Source organism: Cupressus sempervirens, chromosome 2 (genome assembly GCF_028749045.1).
Source record: "Cupressus sempervirens isolate cs-2001-9-10 chromosome 2, ASM2874904v1, whole genome shotgun sequence".
NCBI classification, from domain to species: domain Eukaryota; kingdom Viridiplantae; phylum Streptophyta; class Pinopsida; order Cupressales; family Cupressaceae; genus Cupressus; species Cupressus sempervirens.
In genome coordinates this window covers 561,756,422-561,774,911 of record NC_143119.1, presented here as the reverse complement: position 1 = coordinate 561,774,911, position 18,490 = coordinate 561,756,422, and positions in this window count along the sequence as shown.

The window sequence follows — 18,490 nt, the reverse complement described above, 5'->3', positions numbered from 1 at the left end:
CAAAGATTTCGCACAAGAGGAAAGTGTCCCATCATCGACCGGAGAGGGCCGAACAGGGAGCCTCGGTTCACAGGCACCTGGGAAGAACATCCCGTACGGAACCCTTTACCCTCGAACTCGCTGTCGCCACTACTCGGAAAGAAGCCTCGAGTCTGTACGAGATGCACCGCGCACGTAGCCACCTCAATTGTAAGGCCACTCAGAGACATCCATTTCCCAGGCATATGCCTCCTACACGCCTGTTGAGGTGCACTCGCACAGACAAAATCCTTCTCGATCGCAACAAACGTTTTCCCATGACGAAGCGCTGGTTGCCGAAGTGCCAACGGAGACCACCGTGCTGAAGGGTGAAGGGCCGTGCGAGTCGAAAACATGGCTGGTTATGCGATTGGCGGGGGCATCACTGTGCACGCGACCACCTCAATTATAAGGCCGCTCGAGGGCATCGTGTATAACAACACCCCCTCCGCACATTTATAGGTGATGAGAGCCCGCCCGCATACACGGACATGTCAAATATCTCTGGCAAATATCTCCTTTCCCAGCACAGCCTCGCTAACCGTTCCCCGTGACACGTGATCTGCCAACGCAGGTACAGAAAAGTTCCTACGTCTGAACACTCACACTAGCGTTGTTGGACAAGCTTCAATCTCATGCACATGCACATACCGAAGAACTGGCACCGCGAGGGAACCACCCGCGAGCACCCACATCTCGACAAAAAGCATTCGTGCGATTTCTTCCCCTAGACAGACACATTGGGCCTGCACTTGTCGGAGCATTGAAAAGACGAGCGCTCTGGTTCGCAGGAGCCTGAGAAGAACATCTCGTACGAAACCCGTTCCCCCAAAATGCTCGAATCACAAATGCTCGCAGCAGGGTTGTAATGCCAAGATGTACACGGCGCACGCGACCGAGTAAGGACACTCAGAGACATCCATTTCCCAGGCATATGCCCCCTACACGCTTTTTGGTGCACCCCGTACAAACGGCCATACTTCGACAAGCCCTCCCAGAATTTCGCATCTGAAGGGAGAGATGAAACGCCTTGGGCTTTTTGTCCAACACAATGCAAACACCGAACGCTCTCTTTAGGGGGGAGCTGAAGAAGAGTATCTCCCGCAGAACCCACGAGCCGCAGCCGTTCGGATCGCACAGGGCAGGACAGGGCATGGAGAGTTTCCGCATCCAAACAAAAATTATCGGTAATACTCTACGCTTCTACTGGCCCGGACCACAAAGGCTGTCATGACAGTGCCATGCACTTCTGTGGGATGAGACAGTGAAGAGGCGAGCACGCACCGAGAACGCACTAGCAAATAAATTATGCGGCAACCAAACCTTTCGCCGGCCCCCCTCTCAATCCCAAGGCTCTACCGATCGGCAAAAAACATAGGGTGGAGAGTGGACCCTTGATGAAATTAGGGACGTCAAGCAATGCACCCGTGCAACCATCTCTTTCCTTCTTGCCGTCCGGGTAGGATAAAAATGCAATGATAGAACGTGCCAATGAGACGGAGCCCTTGGCTAAAAGATACAACTCCATACACACTCAGCAACAAGCGCATCTTAGAATCAAACACCAAATGTGCAGTGTGTTGCAAGCCGTGCAGACACCTACATATAGGGTATATCCATCAAAACAAAGCGACAAGTACTTCCCACCAGCTCCGCCATTGCGATTACCGAATGGGATAATACTCACCGCCACAGATTAATGACCATCATTACCGTCTCGGAATAGATACAAGCACATCGAGCTTCATCCGATCAGCTGGATGAATTTCACCTTGAAGGGGCCCAATCCAAAAGTTCCGGAGGTCATCTCCTGGAACTCTCAAGAACAAGGCCCATCTTACGTGCAAACTCTGCTACTGCGCAAACATAGGTTGCAATTAAAGAGAAATTGCAAGGCCGTCACAATGGCCCGAGGCCAATGCTCCGACTAAGTCAATTTTCTCTTGCAATCACCATGCCGCCGTTCACAGAGAGATCTCCCCATTCACTTGTGACACGACGCACAATCCAAGGGCTAGACGCAAGCTCGCCCTTGAAAGGCCACTTTCCAAGGCATCCCCCGATGACACATTGGAACGACAACCGCTGTCGAACCATTTCCCAATGTTGTGCCGATCGAGTTGGCACAGAGCCGCTAGACGAGGGCTCCCATTTTAGATCGAGTTTTAAAATCACCAAGAAGACGCGGTGAGGGCTGGCAACCGCTGCCAAACCTTTTTCCGAAATTGTGCCAGCTGAGTGACTAGAAAACATGCTTTACGTCGATAGGCACGCAAAAATTTTTGCTAGAGCACCAAGCACCCACCTCATGGCCAGAGACAAGGGCTCGCCATTAGATCAACTTCGAAATCGCTGAACAGACGCGCTGTAGAATGGCAACCGCTGCCAAGTCTCTTTCGTAGTTGCGTCGGTCGAGTGATCGAAGAAGGTGATCTAAGAGAGGGTCCAAGCATAGGCATTCGTCGGGGGATTCGCGCCGATGGCATAAATTTATGCAATACTCGAGCAACACCGGACGAAGGTGCTAGACGAGGGCTCCCGTTTTAGATCGAGTTTTAAAATCACCGAGTAGATGCGGTGAGGGCTGGCAACCGCTGCCAAACCTTTTTCCGAAATTGCGCCATCTGAGTGACAAGAAAACATGATCTAAAGGAATAGCACCCTCGAGGGTGGGCTTCATGCCCCTCTAATTGATTCAACGTCGGCGTCCACCGTTTCAAAATCTGACATATCCATCCGCCCTGACAGCGGCGTTGAATCAATGAGGGGGCCATGGGAGAGGCTCGCGGCAACCACCTCTCCCGTTGTAGCTGCGATAGGCACGCAAAAAATTTTGCTAGAGCGCCAAGCACCCACCTCATGGCTAGAGACAAGGGCTCGCCATTAGATCAACTTCGAAATCGCTGAACAGACGCGCTGTAGAATGGCAACCGCTGCCAAGTCTCTTCCGTAGTTGCGTCGGTCGAGTGATCGAAGAAGGTGATCTAAGAGAGGGTCCAAGCGTAGGCATTCGTTGGGGGATTCGCGCCAATGGCATAAATTTATGCAATACCCGAGCAACACCGGACGGAGGTGCTAGATGAGGGCTCCCATTTTAGATCGAGTTTTAAAATCACTGAGTAGACGCGGTGAGGGCTGGCAACCGCTGCCAAACCTTTTTCCGAAATTGCGGCAGCTGAGTGACAAGAAAACATGATCTAAAGGAGAGTCCAGGAATAGAACCCTCGAGGGTGGGCTTCATGCCCCTCTAATTGATTCAACGTTGGCGTCCACCGTTTCAAAATCCGACATATCCATCCGCCCTGACAGCAGCGTTGAATCAATGAGGGGGGCACGGGAGAGGCTCGCGGCAACCACCTCTCCCCTTGTAGCCGCGATAGGGACGCAAAAAATTTTGCTAGAGCGCCAAGCACCCACCTCATGGCTAGAGACAAGGGCTCGCCATTAGATCAACTTTGAAATTGCTGAACAGACGCGCTGTAGAATGGCAACCGCTGCCAAGTCTCTTCCGTAGTTGCGTCGGTCGAGTGATCGAAGAAGGTGATCTAAGAGAGGGTCCAAGCGTAGGCATTCGTTGGGGGATTCGCGCCGATGGCATAAATTTATGCAATACCCGAGCAACACCGGATGGAGGTGCTAGACGAGGGCTCCCGTTTTAGATCGAGTTTTAAAATCACCGAGTAGACGCGGTGAGGGCTGGCAACCGCTGCCAAACCTTTTTCCGAAATTGCGCCAGCTGAGTGACAAGAAAACATGATCTAAAGGAGAGTCCAGGAATAGCACCCTCGAGGGTGGGCTTCATGCCCCTCTAATTGATTCAACGTCGGCGTCCACCTTTTTTCAAAATCTGACATATCCATCCGCCCTGACAGCGGCGTTGAATCAATGAGGGGGGCACGGGAGAGGCTCGCGGCAACCACCTCTCCCATTGTAGCCGTGATAGGCACGCAAAAAATTTTGCTAGAGCGCCAAGCACCCACCTCATGGCTAGAGACAAGGGCTCGCCATTAGATCAACTTCGAAATCGCTGAACAGACGCACTGTAGAATGGCAACCGCTGCCAAGTCTCTTCCGTAGTTGCGTCGGTGGAGTGATCGAAGAAGGTGATCTAAGAGAGTGTCCAAGCGTAGGCATTCGTTGGGGGATTCGTGCCGATGGCATAATTTTATGCAATACCTGAGCAACACCGGTCGGAGGTGCTAGACGAGGGCTCTCATTTTAGATCGAGTTTTGAAATCACCAAGTAGACGTGGTGAGGGATGGCAACCGCTGCCAAACCTTTTTCCGAAATTGCGCCAGCTGAGTGACAAGAAAACATGATCTAAAGGAGAGTCGAGGAATAGCACATCTTGGGTGGGCTTCATGCCCCTCTAATTGATTCAACATCGGCGTCCACCGTTTCAAAATCCGACATATCCATCCGCCTTGACACCGGCGTTGAATCAATGAGGGGGGCACGGGAGAGGCTCGCGGCAACCACCTCTCCTATATAAGCTATTAGTGCGAGGCTCGCTCTGCATTAGAAATTAGCGAACACAACGACATCCACCTTAAAAATCCAAATCCTTTAAAATTCCTACCAAACAGCCATTCACGACCCAATTTTTTATGAGGTCGGCAGAGGAGCAAAAGATCGTCATCGGTTAGGAGATGTGAGTTCATGGAGCCGAGGGACTGAAATGGTCATCGAGCTCATCCGATCAACTGGATGAATTTCACCTTGAAGGGGCCCAATCCAAAAGTTCCGGAGGTCATCTCCTGGAACTCTCGAGAACAAGGCCCATCTTACATGCAAACTCTGCTACTGCGCAAACATAGGTTACAATTAAAGAGAAATTGCGAGGCCGACACAATGGCCCGAGGCCAATGGCTCCGACTAAGTCAATTTTCTCTTGCAATCACCATGCCACCGTTCATAGAGAGATCTCCCCATTCACTTGTGACGCGACGCACAATCCAAGGTCTAGACGCGAGACCGCCCTTGAAAGAAAGACCACTTTCCAAGACATCCCCCGATGACACATTGGAACATCAACCGCTGTCGAACCACTCCCAATGTTGTGCCGATCGAGTTGGCACAGAGGCGACCTTAGGGAGCTCCCGCGTAGCAATCGGGATGTGCTTTCGTGCCCATCTCTCACAAAAACCAATGTTAGCTGTGGACAAATTTGGAATCCAAGGGCTCGCATCCATCGATATCGTCGGCACTGGGTCTATATATTCAAAGGCCACGGAGAGGTTCCGATAAGAGAAGCTCCCCTGCTTGCTCGCACAAACATATCCCAAATTCTAGACACAAGATCCCGCCCTTAGCATCGCTCTCCAGATCACTGCAATGACACATTGGAACGACAACCGCTGTCGAACAACTCCCAAAATTGTGGCAATGGAGTGAGAAAGAAGAGCAACTTTGGGGAGCCGCGCATAGCAAACGGGCTGTGCTGCTGCTTCATTCCGCTCTTATATAGATCCGAAATCGTTGATTTCGTTTGGAATCTGAGGCTGCATTCGTCCTTGCTCAAACAAGCAATGGCTCTTCTAATCGAATGGCCACGGGGAGCTTCCGATAACAAAGGCTCCCTTGTCACTCGTGATGTGCAGGCCAACTGCTAGACGACGGGTCGCCCTTCAGATCGCTGCCCAGGCAACCACCACAACGGCACCATTGGAATGACAACCGCTGCCGAACCGTTATGAAAATTTTGTGCCAAAGAAGTTGTTGCGTAGAGAACGACTCTGGGGAGAGAGCCCTCGCATAGCAAAATCGGGATGGCTTCACGGCCCTCCCAATAGAAACGATGCTGGTGCCAATATTCCAAAAATCCGAATAACGTGTCTTTCACGAACACCAGCACTGATTTCTATTGGGGAGGGTCGCCGAGAACTTTTGTTATCAAAACTCCCATTGTAAGCCGCGATAGGCACACAAAAAATTGCTAGAGCCCCAAGCACCCACCTCATGGCTAGACAAGGGCTCGCCATTAGTAGATCAACTTCGAAATCGCTGAATAGACGCGCTGTGGAATGGCAACCACTGCCAAGCCTCTTCCGTAATTGTGTCGGTCGAGTGATCGAAGAAGGTGATCTAAGAGAGAGTCTGAGGCTAGGGATTCGTTGGGTGATTCGCGCCGATAGCAAAAAATTATGCAATACCTGAGCAACACCGGACGGAGGTGCTAGACGAGGGCTCCCGTTTTAGATCAAGTTTTAAAACCACCAAGTAGACGCGGTGAGGGCTGGCAACCGCTGCCAAACCTTTTTCCGAAATTGCGCCAGCTGAGTGACAAGAAAACATGATCTAAGGGAGAGTCAGGGAATAGCACCCTCAAGGGTGGGCTTCATGCCCCTCTAATTGATTCAACATCGGCGTCCACCGTTTCAAAATCCGACATATCCATCCGCCCTGACAGTGGCGTTGAATCAATGAGGGGGGCACGGGAGAGGCTCGCGGCAACCACCTCTCCCCTTGTGGCCGCGATAGGCACGCAAAAAATTTTGCTAGAGCGCCAAGCACCCACCTCATGGCTAGAGACAAGGGCTCGCCATTAGATCAACTTCGAAATCGCTGAACAGACGCGCTGTAGAATGGCAACCGCTGCCAAGTCTCTTTCGTAGTTGCGTCGGTCGACTGATCGAAGAAGGTGATCTAAGAGAGGGTCCAAGCGTAGGCATTCGTTGGGAGATTCGCGCCGATGGCATAAACTTATGCAATACCCGACCAACACCGGACGGAGGTGCTAGACGAGGGCTCCCGTTTTAGATCGAGTTTTAAAATCACCAAGTAGACGCAGTGAGGGCTGGCAACCGCTGCCAAACCTTTTTCCGAAATTGCGGCAGCTGAGTGGCAAGAAAACATGATCTAAAGGAGAGTCCAGGAATAGCACCCTCAAGGGTGGGCTTTATGCCCCTCTAATTGATTCAACGTCGACGTCCACCGTTTCAAAATCCGACATATCCATCCGCCCTGACAGCGGCGTTGAATCAGTGAGGGGGGCACGGGAGAGGCTCGTCGCAACCACCTCTCCCCTTGTAGCCGCGATAGGCACGCAAAAAAATTTTGCTAGAGCGCCAAGCACCCACCTCATGGCATAAATTTCTGCAATACTCGAGCAACACCGGACGGAGGTGCTAGACGAGGGCTCCCGTTTTAGATCGAGTTTTAAAATCACCAAGTAGACGCGGTGAGGGCTGGCAACCGCTGCCAAACCTTTTTCTGAAATTGCGCCAGTTGATTGACAAGAAAACATGATCTGAAGGAGAGTCCAGGAATAGCACCCTCGAGGGTGGGCTTCATGCCCCTCTAATTGATTCAACGTCGGCGTCCACCGTTTCAAAATCTGACATATCCATCCGCCCTGACAGTGGCGTTGAATCAATGAGGAGGGCATGGGAGAGGCTCGCGGCAACCACCTCTCCCCTTGTAGCCGCGATAGGCACGCAAAAAATTTTGCTAGAGCGCCAAGCACCCACCTCATGGCTAGAGACAAGGGCTCGCCATTAGATCAACTTTGAAATCGCTGAACAGACGCGCTGTAGAATGGCAACCGCTGCCAAGTCTCTTCCGTAGTTGCGTCGGTCGAGTGATCGAAGAAGGTGATCTAAGAGAGGGTCCAAGCGTGTAGGCATTCGTTGGGGGTTTCGCGCCGATGGCATAAATTTATGCAATACCCGAGCAACACCGGACGGAGGTGCTAGACGAGGGCTCCCGTTTTAGATCGAGTTTTAAAATCACCAAGTAGACGCGGTGAGGGCTGGCAGCCGCTGCCAAACCTTTTTCCGAAATTGCGCCAGCTGAGTGACAAGAAAACATGATCTAAAGGAGAGTCCAGGAATAGCACCCTCGAGGGTGGGCTTCATGCCCCTCTAATTGATTCAACGTCGGCGTCCACTGTTTCAAAATCCGACATATCCATCCGCCCTGACAGCGGCGTTGAATCAATGAGGGGAGCACGGGAGAGGCTCGCAGAAACCACCTCTCCCGTTGTAGCTGCGATAGGCACGCAAAAAATTTTGCTAGAGCGCCAAGCACCCACCTCATGGCTAGAGACAAGGGCTCGCCATTAGATCAACTTCGAAATCGCTGAACAGACGCGCTGTAGAATGGCAACCGCTGCCAAGTCTCTTCTGTAGTTGCGTCGGTCGAGTGATCGAAGAAGGTGATCTAAGAGAGGGTCCAAGCATAGGGCATTCGTTGGGGGATTCACGCCGATGGCATAAATTTATGCAATACCCGAGCAACACCGGACGGAGGTGCTAGACGAGGGCTCCCATTTTAGATCGAGTTTTAAAATCACCGAGTAGACGCGGTGAGGGCTGGCAACCACTGCCAAACCTTTTTCCGAAATTGCGCCAGCTGAGTGACAAGAAAACGTGATCTAAAGGAGAGTCCAGGAATAGCACCCTCGAGGGTGGGCTTGATGCCCCTCTAATTGATTCAACGTCGGCGTCCACCGTTTCACAATCCGACATATCCATCCGCCCTAACAGCGGCGTTGAATCAATGAGGGGGGCACGGGAGACGCTCGCGGCAACCACCTCTCCCGTTGTAGCCGCGATAGGCACGCAAAAAATTTTTCTAGAGCGCCAAGCACCCACCTCATGGCTAGAGACAAGGGCTCGCCATTAGATCAACTTCGAAATCGCTGAACAGACGCGCTGTAGAATGGCAACCGCTGCCAAGTCTCTTCCGTAGTTGCGTCGGTCGAGTGATCGAAGAAGGTGATCTAAGAGAGGGTCCAACCGCAGGCATTCGTTGGGGGATTCGCGCCATTGGCATAATTTTTTGCAATACCCGAGCAACACCGGACGGAGGTGCTAGGCGAGGGCTCCCGTTTTAGATCGAGTTTTAAAATCACCAAGTAGACGCGGTGAGGGATGGCAACCGCTGCCAAACCTTTTTCCGAAATTGCGCCAGCTGAGTGACAAGAAAACATGATCTAAAGGAGAGTCGAGGAATAGCACATCCAGGGTGGGCTTCATGCCCCTCTAATTGATTCAACGTCGGTGTCCACCGTTTCAAAATCCGACATATCCATCCGCCTTGACACCGGCGTTGAATCAATGAGAGGGGCACGGGAGAGGCTCGCGGCAACCACCTCTCCTATCTAAGCTATTAGTGCGAGGCTCGCTCTGCATTAGAAATTAGCGAACACACCGAAATCCGCCTAAAAAATCCAAATCCTTTAAAATTCCTACCAAACAGCCATTCACGACCCAATTTTTTATGAGGTCGGCAGAGGAGCAAAAGATTGTCATCGGTTACGAGATGTGAGTTCATGGAGCTGAGGGACTAAAATGGTCATCGAGCTCATCCGATCAACTGGATGAATTTCACCTTGAAGGGGCCCAATCCAAAAGTTCTGGAGGTCATCTCCTGGAACTCTCGAGAACAAGGCCCATCTTACATGCAAACTCTGCTACTGCGCAAACATAGGTTGCAATTAAAGAGAAATTGCGAGGCCGTCACAATGGCCCGAGGCCAATGGCTCCGACTAAGTCAATTTTCTCTTGCAATCAACCATGCCTCTGTTCACAGAGAAATCTCCCCATTCACTCCCCATTCACTTGTGACGCGACGCACAATCCAAGTGCTAGACGCGAGCTCGCCCTTGAAAGAAAGACCACTTTCCAAGACATCCCCCATTCACTTGTGACGCGACGCACAACCCAAGTGCTAGACGCGAGCTCGCGCTTGAAAGAAAGACCACTTTCCAAGACATCCCCCGATGACACATTGGAACGACAACCGCTGTCGAACCATTCCCAATGTTGTGCCGATCGAGTTGGCACAGAGGTGACCTTAGGGAGCTCCCACGTAGCAATCGGGATGTGGTTTCATACCCTTCTCTCACAAAAACCAATCTTAGCTATGAACAAATTTCGCCGCAATGACACCATTGGAACGACGACCGCTGTCGAACAACTCCCGCATTTGTGCCCCGATGGAGTGAGAAAGAATAGCAACTTTGGGGTGCCACGCATCGCAAACGGGCTGCTGCTTTATTTCGCTCTTATATATAGATCCGATGTCGTTGATTTCGTTTGGAATCCGAGGCTGCATTCGTCCTTGCTCACACAAGCAATGGCTCTTCTCATCGAATGGCCACGGGGAGCTTCCGATCACAAAGGCTCCCTTGTCACTCGTGACGCGCAGCCCAACTGCTTTCCGAAATTGCGCCAGCTGAGTGACAAGAAAACATGATCTAAAGGAGAGTCGAGGAATAGCACCTCGAGGATGGGCTTCATGCCCCTCCAATTGATTCAACGTCAGCGTCCACCATTTCAAAATCCGACATTTCCATCCACCTTGACACCGCCGTTGAATCAATGAGAGGGGCACGGGAGAGGTTCGCGGCAACAACCTCTCCTATATAAGCTATTAGTGCGAGGCTCGCTCTGCATTAGAAATTAGCGAACATGCCAACATCCGCCATAAAAATCCAAATTGTTGAAAATTCTGACCAAACAGCCATCCACGACCCAATTTATTATGAGGTCTTCTAAGGAGCAAAAGATTGTCATCGGTTAGGAGATGTGAATTCATGTAGCCAAGGGGGACTGAAATGGTCATCGAGCTCATCCGATCAACTGGATGAATTTCACCTTGAAGGGGCCCAATCCAAAAGTTCCGGAGGTCATCTCCTGGAACTCTCAAGAACAAGGACCGTCTTACTTGCAAACTCTGCTACTGCGCAAACATAGGTTGCAATTAAAGAGAAATTGCCAAGCCATCACAGTGGCCCGAGGCCAATGCTCCGACTAAGTCAATTTTCTCTTGCAATCACCATGCCGCCGTTCACAGAGAGATCTCCCCATTCACTTGCGACGCGACACACAATCCAAGTGATAGACGCGAGCTCGCCCTTGAAAGGCCAGCCCACTTTCCAAGACATCCCCCGATGACACATTGGAACGACAACCGCTGTCGAACCATTCCCAATGTTGTGCCGATCGAGTTGGCACAGAGGCGACCTTAGGGAGCTCCCGCGTAGCAATCGGGATGTGCTTTCGTACCCATCTCTCACAAAAACCAATCTTAGCTGTTAACAAATTTAGAATCCAAGGCTCGTATCCATCGATATCGTCGGCACTGGGTCTATATATTCAAAGGCCACGGAGAGGTTCCGATAAGAGAAGCTCCCCTGCTTGCTCGCACAAACATCCCAAATGCTAGACACAAGCTCCCGCCCTTAGCATCGCTCTCCAGATCGCCGCAATGACACATTGGAACGACAACCGCTGTCAAACAACTCCCGAATTTGTGCCGATGGAGTGAGAAAGACCAGCAACTTTGGGGAGCCGCGCATGGCAAACGGGCTGCTGCTTCATTCTGCTCTTATATATAGATCCGATGTCGTTGATTTCCTTTGGAATCCGAGGCTGCATTCGTCCTTGCTCACACAAGCAATGGCTCTTCTCATCGAATGGTCACGGGGAGCTTCCGATTACAAAGGCTCCCTTGTCACCCGTGATGCGCAGCCCAACTGCTAGACGACGGCTCACCCTTCAGATCGCTGCCCAAGCAACCACCACAACGGCACCATTGGAAAGACAACCGCTGCCGAACCATTCCGAAATTTTTTTGCCAAAGAAGTTGTTGCAAAGAGAATGACTCTGGGGAGAGAGCCCTCGCATAGCAAAATCGGGATGGCTTCACGGCAGCTGGATGGGATTTGAATTCATGGAGCCAAGGGAGTGAAATGGTCATCGAGCTCATCCGATCAACTGGATGAATTTCACCTTGAAGGGGCCCAATCCAAAAGTTCCGGAGGTCATCTCCTGGAACTGTCAAGAACAAAGGCCAATCTTACATGCAAACTCTGCTACTGCGCAAACATAGCTTGCAATTATAGAGAAATTGCAAGGCTGTCACAATGGCCCGAGGCCAATGCTCCGACTACTAAGTCAATTTTCTCTTGCAATCACCATGCCGCCGTTTACAGAGAGATCTCCCCATTCACTTGTGACGACGCACAATCCAAGTGCTAGACGCGATCTCGCCCTTGAAAGGCCGCGTTCCAAGACATCCCGATGACACATTGGAACGACAACCACTGTCGAACCATTCCCAATGTTGTGCCGATCGAGTTAGCACAGAGGCAATCTTAGGGAGCTCCCGCGAATCAATCGGGAAGTGCTTTCGTACCCATCTCTCACAAAAACCAATGTTAGCTGAACAATTTTAGAATCTAAGGCTCGTATCCATCGATATCGTCGGCACTGGGTCTATATTCAAAGGCCACGGAGAGGTTCCGATAAGAGAAGCTCCCCTGCTCTCTTGCACAAACATCCCCAAATGCTAGGCGCAAGCTCCGGCCCTTAGCATCGCTCTCCAGATCACCGCAATGACACATTGGAACGACAACCGCTGTCGAAAAACTCCCGAATTTGTGCCGATGGAGTGAGAAAGAAGAGCTAGATCGGGTCGACGAAAATGGCTAAGCCAGATCGGGTCCGCCAGCATGGCTCGGCCACCATTTTTCGCCGAGAGCTTTCGATATTAAAGCTCCCATGTAGCCGCGATAAGTACACCATGACAAAATTGCTAGAGCGTCGAGCACCCATAGCAAATTGCCATTATACCAAGCAACGCCGGAGTGCTAGACAAGGGCTCACGTTTAGATCAAGTTTTAAAATCACCAAAAACACACGCCATGGATCGGCAACCGCTGCCTCACCTTTTCCAAAATTGAGTCATCGGAAAACATGATCTAAAGGAGAGCCGAGGAAAAGCACTGAGATCGCTTCATGCCCCTTTCATTCATTCAACATCAGCATACACCGTTTGAAAACCCAACAATCCGATCCGCCTAGACACCAATGTTGAATCAATGAAAGGGGCACGGGAGAGGCTCGCGGCAACAACCTCTCCTATATAAGCTATTAGTGCGAGGCTCGCTCTGCATTAGAAATCTGCGATAGCGCGGACAAAATCCTTAAAAATCCAATTCAATGAAAAATGTGACCAAACAGCCATCCATGACACCGTTTTTGGAGCTCGCCCAGATCGGCTCGGCCAGAATGGCTCGCCCAGATCGGCTCGGCCAGCATGGTGACTTGCTGACTCGGTGAGAGTACTTCGAACTGTCAAGAACAAAGGCCAATCTCACATGCAAACTCTGCTATTGCGCAAACATAGCTTGCAATTATAGAGAAATTGCAAGGCCGTCACAATGGCCCGAGGCCAATGCTCCGACTACTAAGTCGATTTTCTCTTACAATTTTATAATCCAAGGCTCGTATCCATCGATATTGTCGACACTGGGTCTATATTCAAAGGCCACGGAGAGGTTCCGATAAGAGAAGCTCCCCTGCTCGCTTGCACAAACATCCCCAAATGCTATACGCAAGCTCCCGCACTTAGCATCGCTCTCCAGATCACCGCAATGACACATTGGAATGACAACCGCTGTCGAACAACTCCCGAATTTGTGCAGTTGGAGTGAGAAACGAGAGCCAGATCGGGTCGACGAAAACGGCTAAGCCAGATCGGGTCCGCCAGCATGGCTCGGCCACCATTTTTTGCCGAGAGCTTTCGATATTAAAGCTCCCATGTAGCCGCAACAAGTACACCATGACAAATTGCTAGAGCGCAGAGCACCCATAGCAAATTGCCATTATACCAAGCAACGCCGGAGTGCTAGACAAAGGCTCACGTTTAGATCAAGTTTTAAAACCACCAAAAACACACGCCATGGATCGGCAACCGCTGCCTCACCTTTTCCAAAATTGAGTCATCGGAAAACATGATCTAAAGGAGAGCCGAGGAAAAGCACTGAGATCGCTTCATGCCCCTTTCATTCATTCAACATCAGCATACACCGTTTGAAAACCCAACAATCCGATCCGCCTAGACACCAATGTTGAATCAATGAAAGGGGCATGGGAGAGGCCCGCGGCAACAACCTCTCCTATATAAGCTATTAGTGCGAGGCTCGCTCTGCATTAGAAATCTGCGATAGCGCGGACAACTCCCTTAAAAATCCAATTCAATGAAAAATGTGACCAAACAGCCATCCACGACACCGTTTTTGGAGCTCGCCCAGATCGGCTCGGCCAGAATGGCTCGTGCAGATCGGCTCGGCCAGCATGGCTCGCCCAGCCTTGGTGAGAGTACTTCGAACTGTCAAGAACAAAGGCCAATCTAACGTGCAAACTCTGCTACTGCGCAAACATAGGTTGCAATTATAGAGAAATTGCAAGGCCGTCACAATGGCCCGAGGCCAATGCTCCGACTACTAAGTCAATTTTCTCTTGCAATCGCCATGCCGCCGTTCACAGAGAGATCTCCCCAATCACTTGTGACGACGCACAATCCAAGTGCTAGACGCGAGCTCGCCCTTGAAAGGCTGCGTTCCAAGACATCCCGATGACACATTGGAACGACAACCGCTGTCGAACCATTCCCAATGTTGTGCCGATCGAGTTGGCACAGAGGCGACCAAACAGCCATCCACGACACCATTTTTGGAGCTCGGCAAGATCGGCTCGGCCAGAACGGCTCGGCCAGCATGGCTCGGCTAGCATGGCTCGGCCAGAACGGCTCGCCCAGATCAGCTTGGCCAGCATGGCTCGGCCAGAACGGCTCGCCCAGATCGGCTCGGCCAGAATGGCTCGCCCAGATCGGCTCGGCCAGCATGGCTCGGCCAGAACGGCTCGCCCAGATCGGCTCGGCCAGAACGGCTCGCCCAGATCGGCTCGGCCAGCATGGCTCGGCCAGAACGGCTCGCCCAGATCGGCTCGGCTAGAATGGCTCGCCCAGATCCACTCGGCCAGCATGGCTCGCCCAGCCTTGGTGAGAGTACTTGGAACCATCAAGAACAAAGCCCAATCATACATGCAAACTCTGCTATGCGCAAACATAGGTTGCAATTATAGAGAAATTGCAAGGCCGTCACAATGGCCCGAGGCGAATGCTCTGACTACTAAGTCAATTTTCTCTTGCAATCGCCATGCCGCCGTTCACAAAGAGATCTCCCCATTCACTTGTGACGAAGCACAATCCAAGTGCTAGACGCGAGCTCGCCCTTGAAAGGCCGCGTTCCAAGACATCCTGATGATACATTGGAACGACAACCGCTGTCGAACCATTCCCAATGTTGTGCCGATCGAGTTGGCACAGAGGCGACCAAACAGCCATCCACGACACCGTTTTTGGAGCTTGGCCAGATTGGCTCGGCCAGCATGGCTCGGCCAGAACGGCTCGCCCAGATCGGCTCGCCCAGATCGGCTCGGCCAGAACGGCTCGCCCAGATCGGCTCGGCCAGCATGGCTCGGCCACAACGGCTCGCCCAGATCGGCTCGGCCAGAACGGGTCGCCCAGATCGGCTCGGCCAGAATGGCTTGCCCAGAACGGCTCGGCAGGATCGGGTCGGCCAGAATGGCTCGCCCAGATCGGCTCGGCCAGCATGGCTCGCCCAGATCGGCTCGGCCAGATCGGGACGATGACTTGATGAACGGACTTAGAGATTCGACTTGGTGGGCCGACCTGGTGGGGTGACTTGATGAACGCACTTGAAGGGTCGACTTGGTGGGGTGACTCTATGAACGGACCTAAAGAGTTGACTTGGTGAGAGTACTTGGCGGGGTGACTCGATGAAAGGACTTAAAGAGTCAACTTGGTGAGAGTACTTGGTGGGGCGACTTGATGAACGCACTTGAAGAATCGACTTGGTTAGAGTACTTGGTGGCGTGACTTGATGAACGGACTCAAAGAGTCGACTTGGTGAGAGTACCTGGTGGCTCGACTTGATGAGCAGACTTAAAGAGTCAACTTGGTGAGAGTACTTGGCGGGGTGAACTGATGAACGAACATAAAGAGTCGGCTTGGTGGGAGTACTTGGTGGGCCGACCTGGTGGGGTGACTTTATGGACGGACTTAAAGAGTCGACTTGGTTAGATTACTTGTTCTGGTGACTTGATGAATGGACTTCGAGAGTCGACTTGGTGGGGTGACTTGATGAAAGGACTTAAAGGGTCGACTTGGTGAGAGTACTTGGCGGGGCGACTTGATGAACAGACTTAAAGGGTCGACTTGGCGGGGTGACTTGATGAACGGACCTAAAGAGTTGACTTGGTGAGAGTACTTGGCGGGGTGAACTGATGAACGGACTTAAAGAGTCGACTTGGTGGGAGTACTTGGTGGGCCGACTTGATGAACGGACTTATAGAGTCGACTTGGTGAGAGTAGTTGTTCTGGTGACTTGATGAACGGACTTAAAGAGTCCGCTTGGCGGGGTGACTTGATGAAAGGACTTAAACAGTCGACTTGGTCGGGTGACTCGATGAACGAACTTAGAGGGTCAACTTTGTGGGGTGACCTGATGAACGGACCTAAAGAGTTGACTTGGTGAGAGTACTCGGTGGGGTGACCTGATGAACAGACTTAGAGAGTCGACTTGGTGAGAGTCCTTGGTGGGCCGACCTGGTTGGGTGACTTCGTGAACTGACTTAAAGAGTCGACTTGGTGGGAGTACTTGGTGGGGTGACTTGATGAACGGACTTCAAGGGTCGACTTGGCGAGGTGACTTGATGAACGGTCCTAAAGAGTTGACTTGGTGTGGTGACTTGATGAAAAGACTTAAAGAGTCGAATTGGTGAGAGTACTTGGTGGGGTGACTTGATGAACGCACTTGAAGGGTCGACTTGGTGGGGTGACTTTATGAACGGACCTAAAGAGTTGACGTGGTGAGAGTGCTTGGTGGGGTGACTTGATGAACATAGTTAAAGAGTCGACTTGGTGAGAGTAGTTGGTCGGGTGACTTGATGAACGCACTCGAAGAATCGACTTGGTTAGAGTACTTGGTGGGGTGACTTGATGAACGGACTTAAAGATTCGACTTGGTGGGCCGACCTGGCGGGGTGACTTGATGAACGGACTTAGAGAGTCGACTTGGTGAGAGTGCTTGGTGGGCCGACCTGGCCGGGTGACTTGATGAACAAACTTAAAGAGGCGACTTGGTGAGAGTACTCGGTGGGCTGACCTGGTCACGTGACTTGATGAACGGACTTAAAGAGTCGACTTGGTGGGCCGACTTGGCCGGGTGACTTGATGAACGAACTTAAAGGGTCGACTTGGTGGGTCGAACTAGCGGGGTCACTTGGTGAGAGTACTTGGTGGGCTGACCTGGCAGGGTGACTTGATGAACGAACTTAGAGAGTCGACTTTGTGAGAGTACTTGGTGGGTCGAACTGGCGGGGTGACTTGATGAACGAACTTAAAGAGTCGACCTGGTGAGAGAACTTGGTGGGCCGAGCTGGCGGGGTGAATTGATGAACGAACCTAAAGAGTCGACTTTGTGAGAGTACTTGGTGGGCCGACCTGGCAGGGTGAGTTGATGACCGAACTTAAAGGGTCGACTTGGTGAGAGTACTTGGTGGGCCGACCTGGCGGGGCGACTTGATGAACGAACTTAAAGAGTCGACTTGGTGAGAGTACTCGGTGGGGTGACCTAATGAACAAACCTAAAGAGTCGACCTGGTGAGAGTACTTGGTGGGCCGACCTGGCGGGGTGACTTGGTGAGCAAACTTAAAGAGTCGACTTGGTGAGAGTAGTTGGTGGGCTGACCTGGCGGGGTGACTTGATGAACGAACTTAAAGAGTCGACCTGGTGGGCCGACTTGGCAGAGTGACTTCATGAACGAACTTAAAGAGTCCACTCGGTGGGCCGACCTGGCGGGGTGACTTGATGAACGAACTTAAAGAGTCGACTTGGTGAGAGTAATTTGTGGGCTGACCTGGCGGGGTGACTTGATGAATGAACTTAAAGAGTCGACTTGGTGGGGTGACTTGATGAACGCACTTGAAGGGTCGACTTGGTGGGGTGACTCTATGAACGGACCTAAAGAGTTGACTTGGTGGGGTGACTCGATGAAAGGACTTAAAGAGTCGACTTGGTGTGAGTACTTGGTGGCTCGACTTTATGAGCAGACTTAAAGAGTCCACTTGGTGAGAGTGGGCCTAACGGGGCGATGTGGTGAGTGGGCCTAACGGGGCGAGTTGGTGGGGCGACTTGGCGAGTGGTATTAGAGAGCCGACGTGGTGAGGCGACTCGGCGAGTTGGTTCATTGAGATGACATGGTGAGCTGACTTGGCGAGTCGACCCGGCGAGCAAACTTAAAGAGTCGACTTGGCAATGTACTCGAGCCGACTTGGTGAGGCGACCCGGCGAGCGGGCTCAAAGAGTCAACATGGTGAGGCGACTCATTGAGTCAACATGGTGAGGCGACTCATGGTGAGGAGCTATCCTTGAGGCGACTTGGTGGGCCTACTTGATTAGTCGACTTGGTGAGCCGACCTGACGAGCTGACACGGTGAGCGGGCTTAAAGAGGGGACGACTTGGTGGGGTAACTCGGCAAGCCAACTTATCCAGGCGAGATGGTGAGTCGACTTGGTGAGCTGACTTGGTGAGCGCACTTAAAGAGTCAACTTCGTGAGGTGACTCGGGGAGTTAGCCCGCTGATGCGACTTGG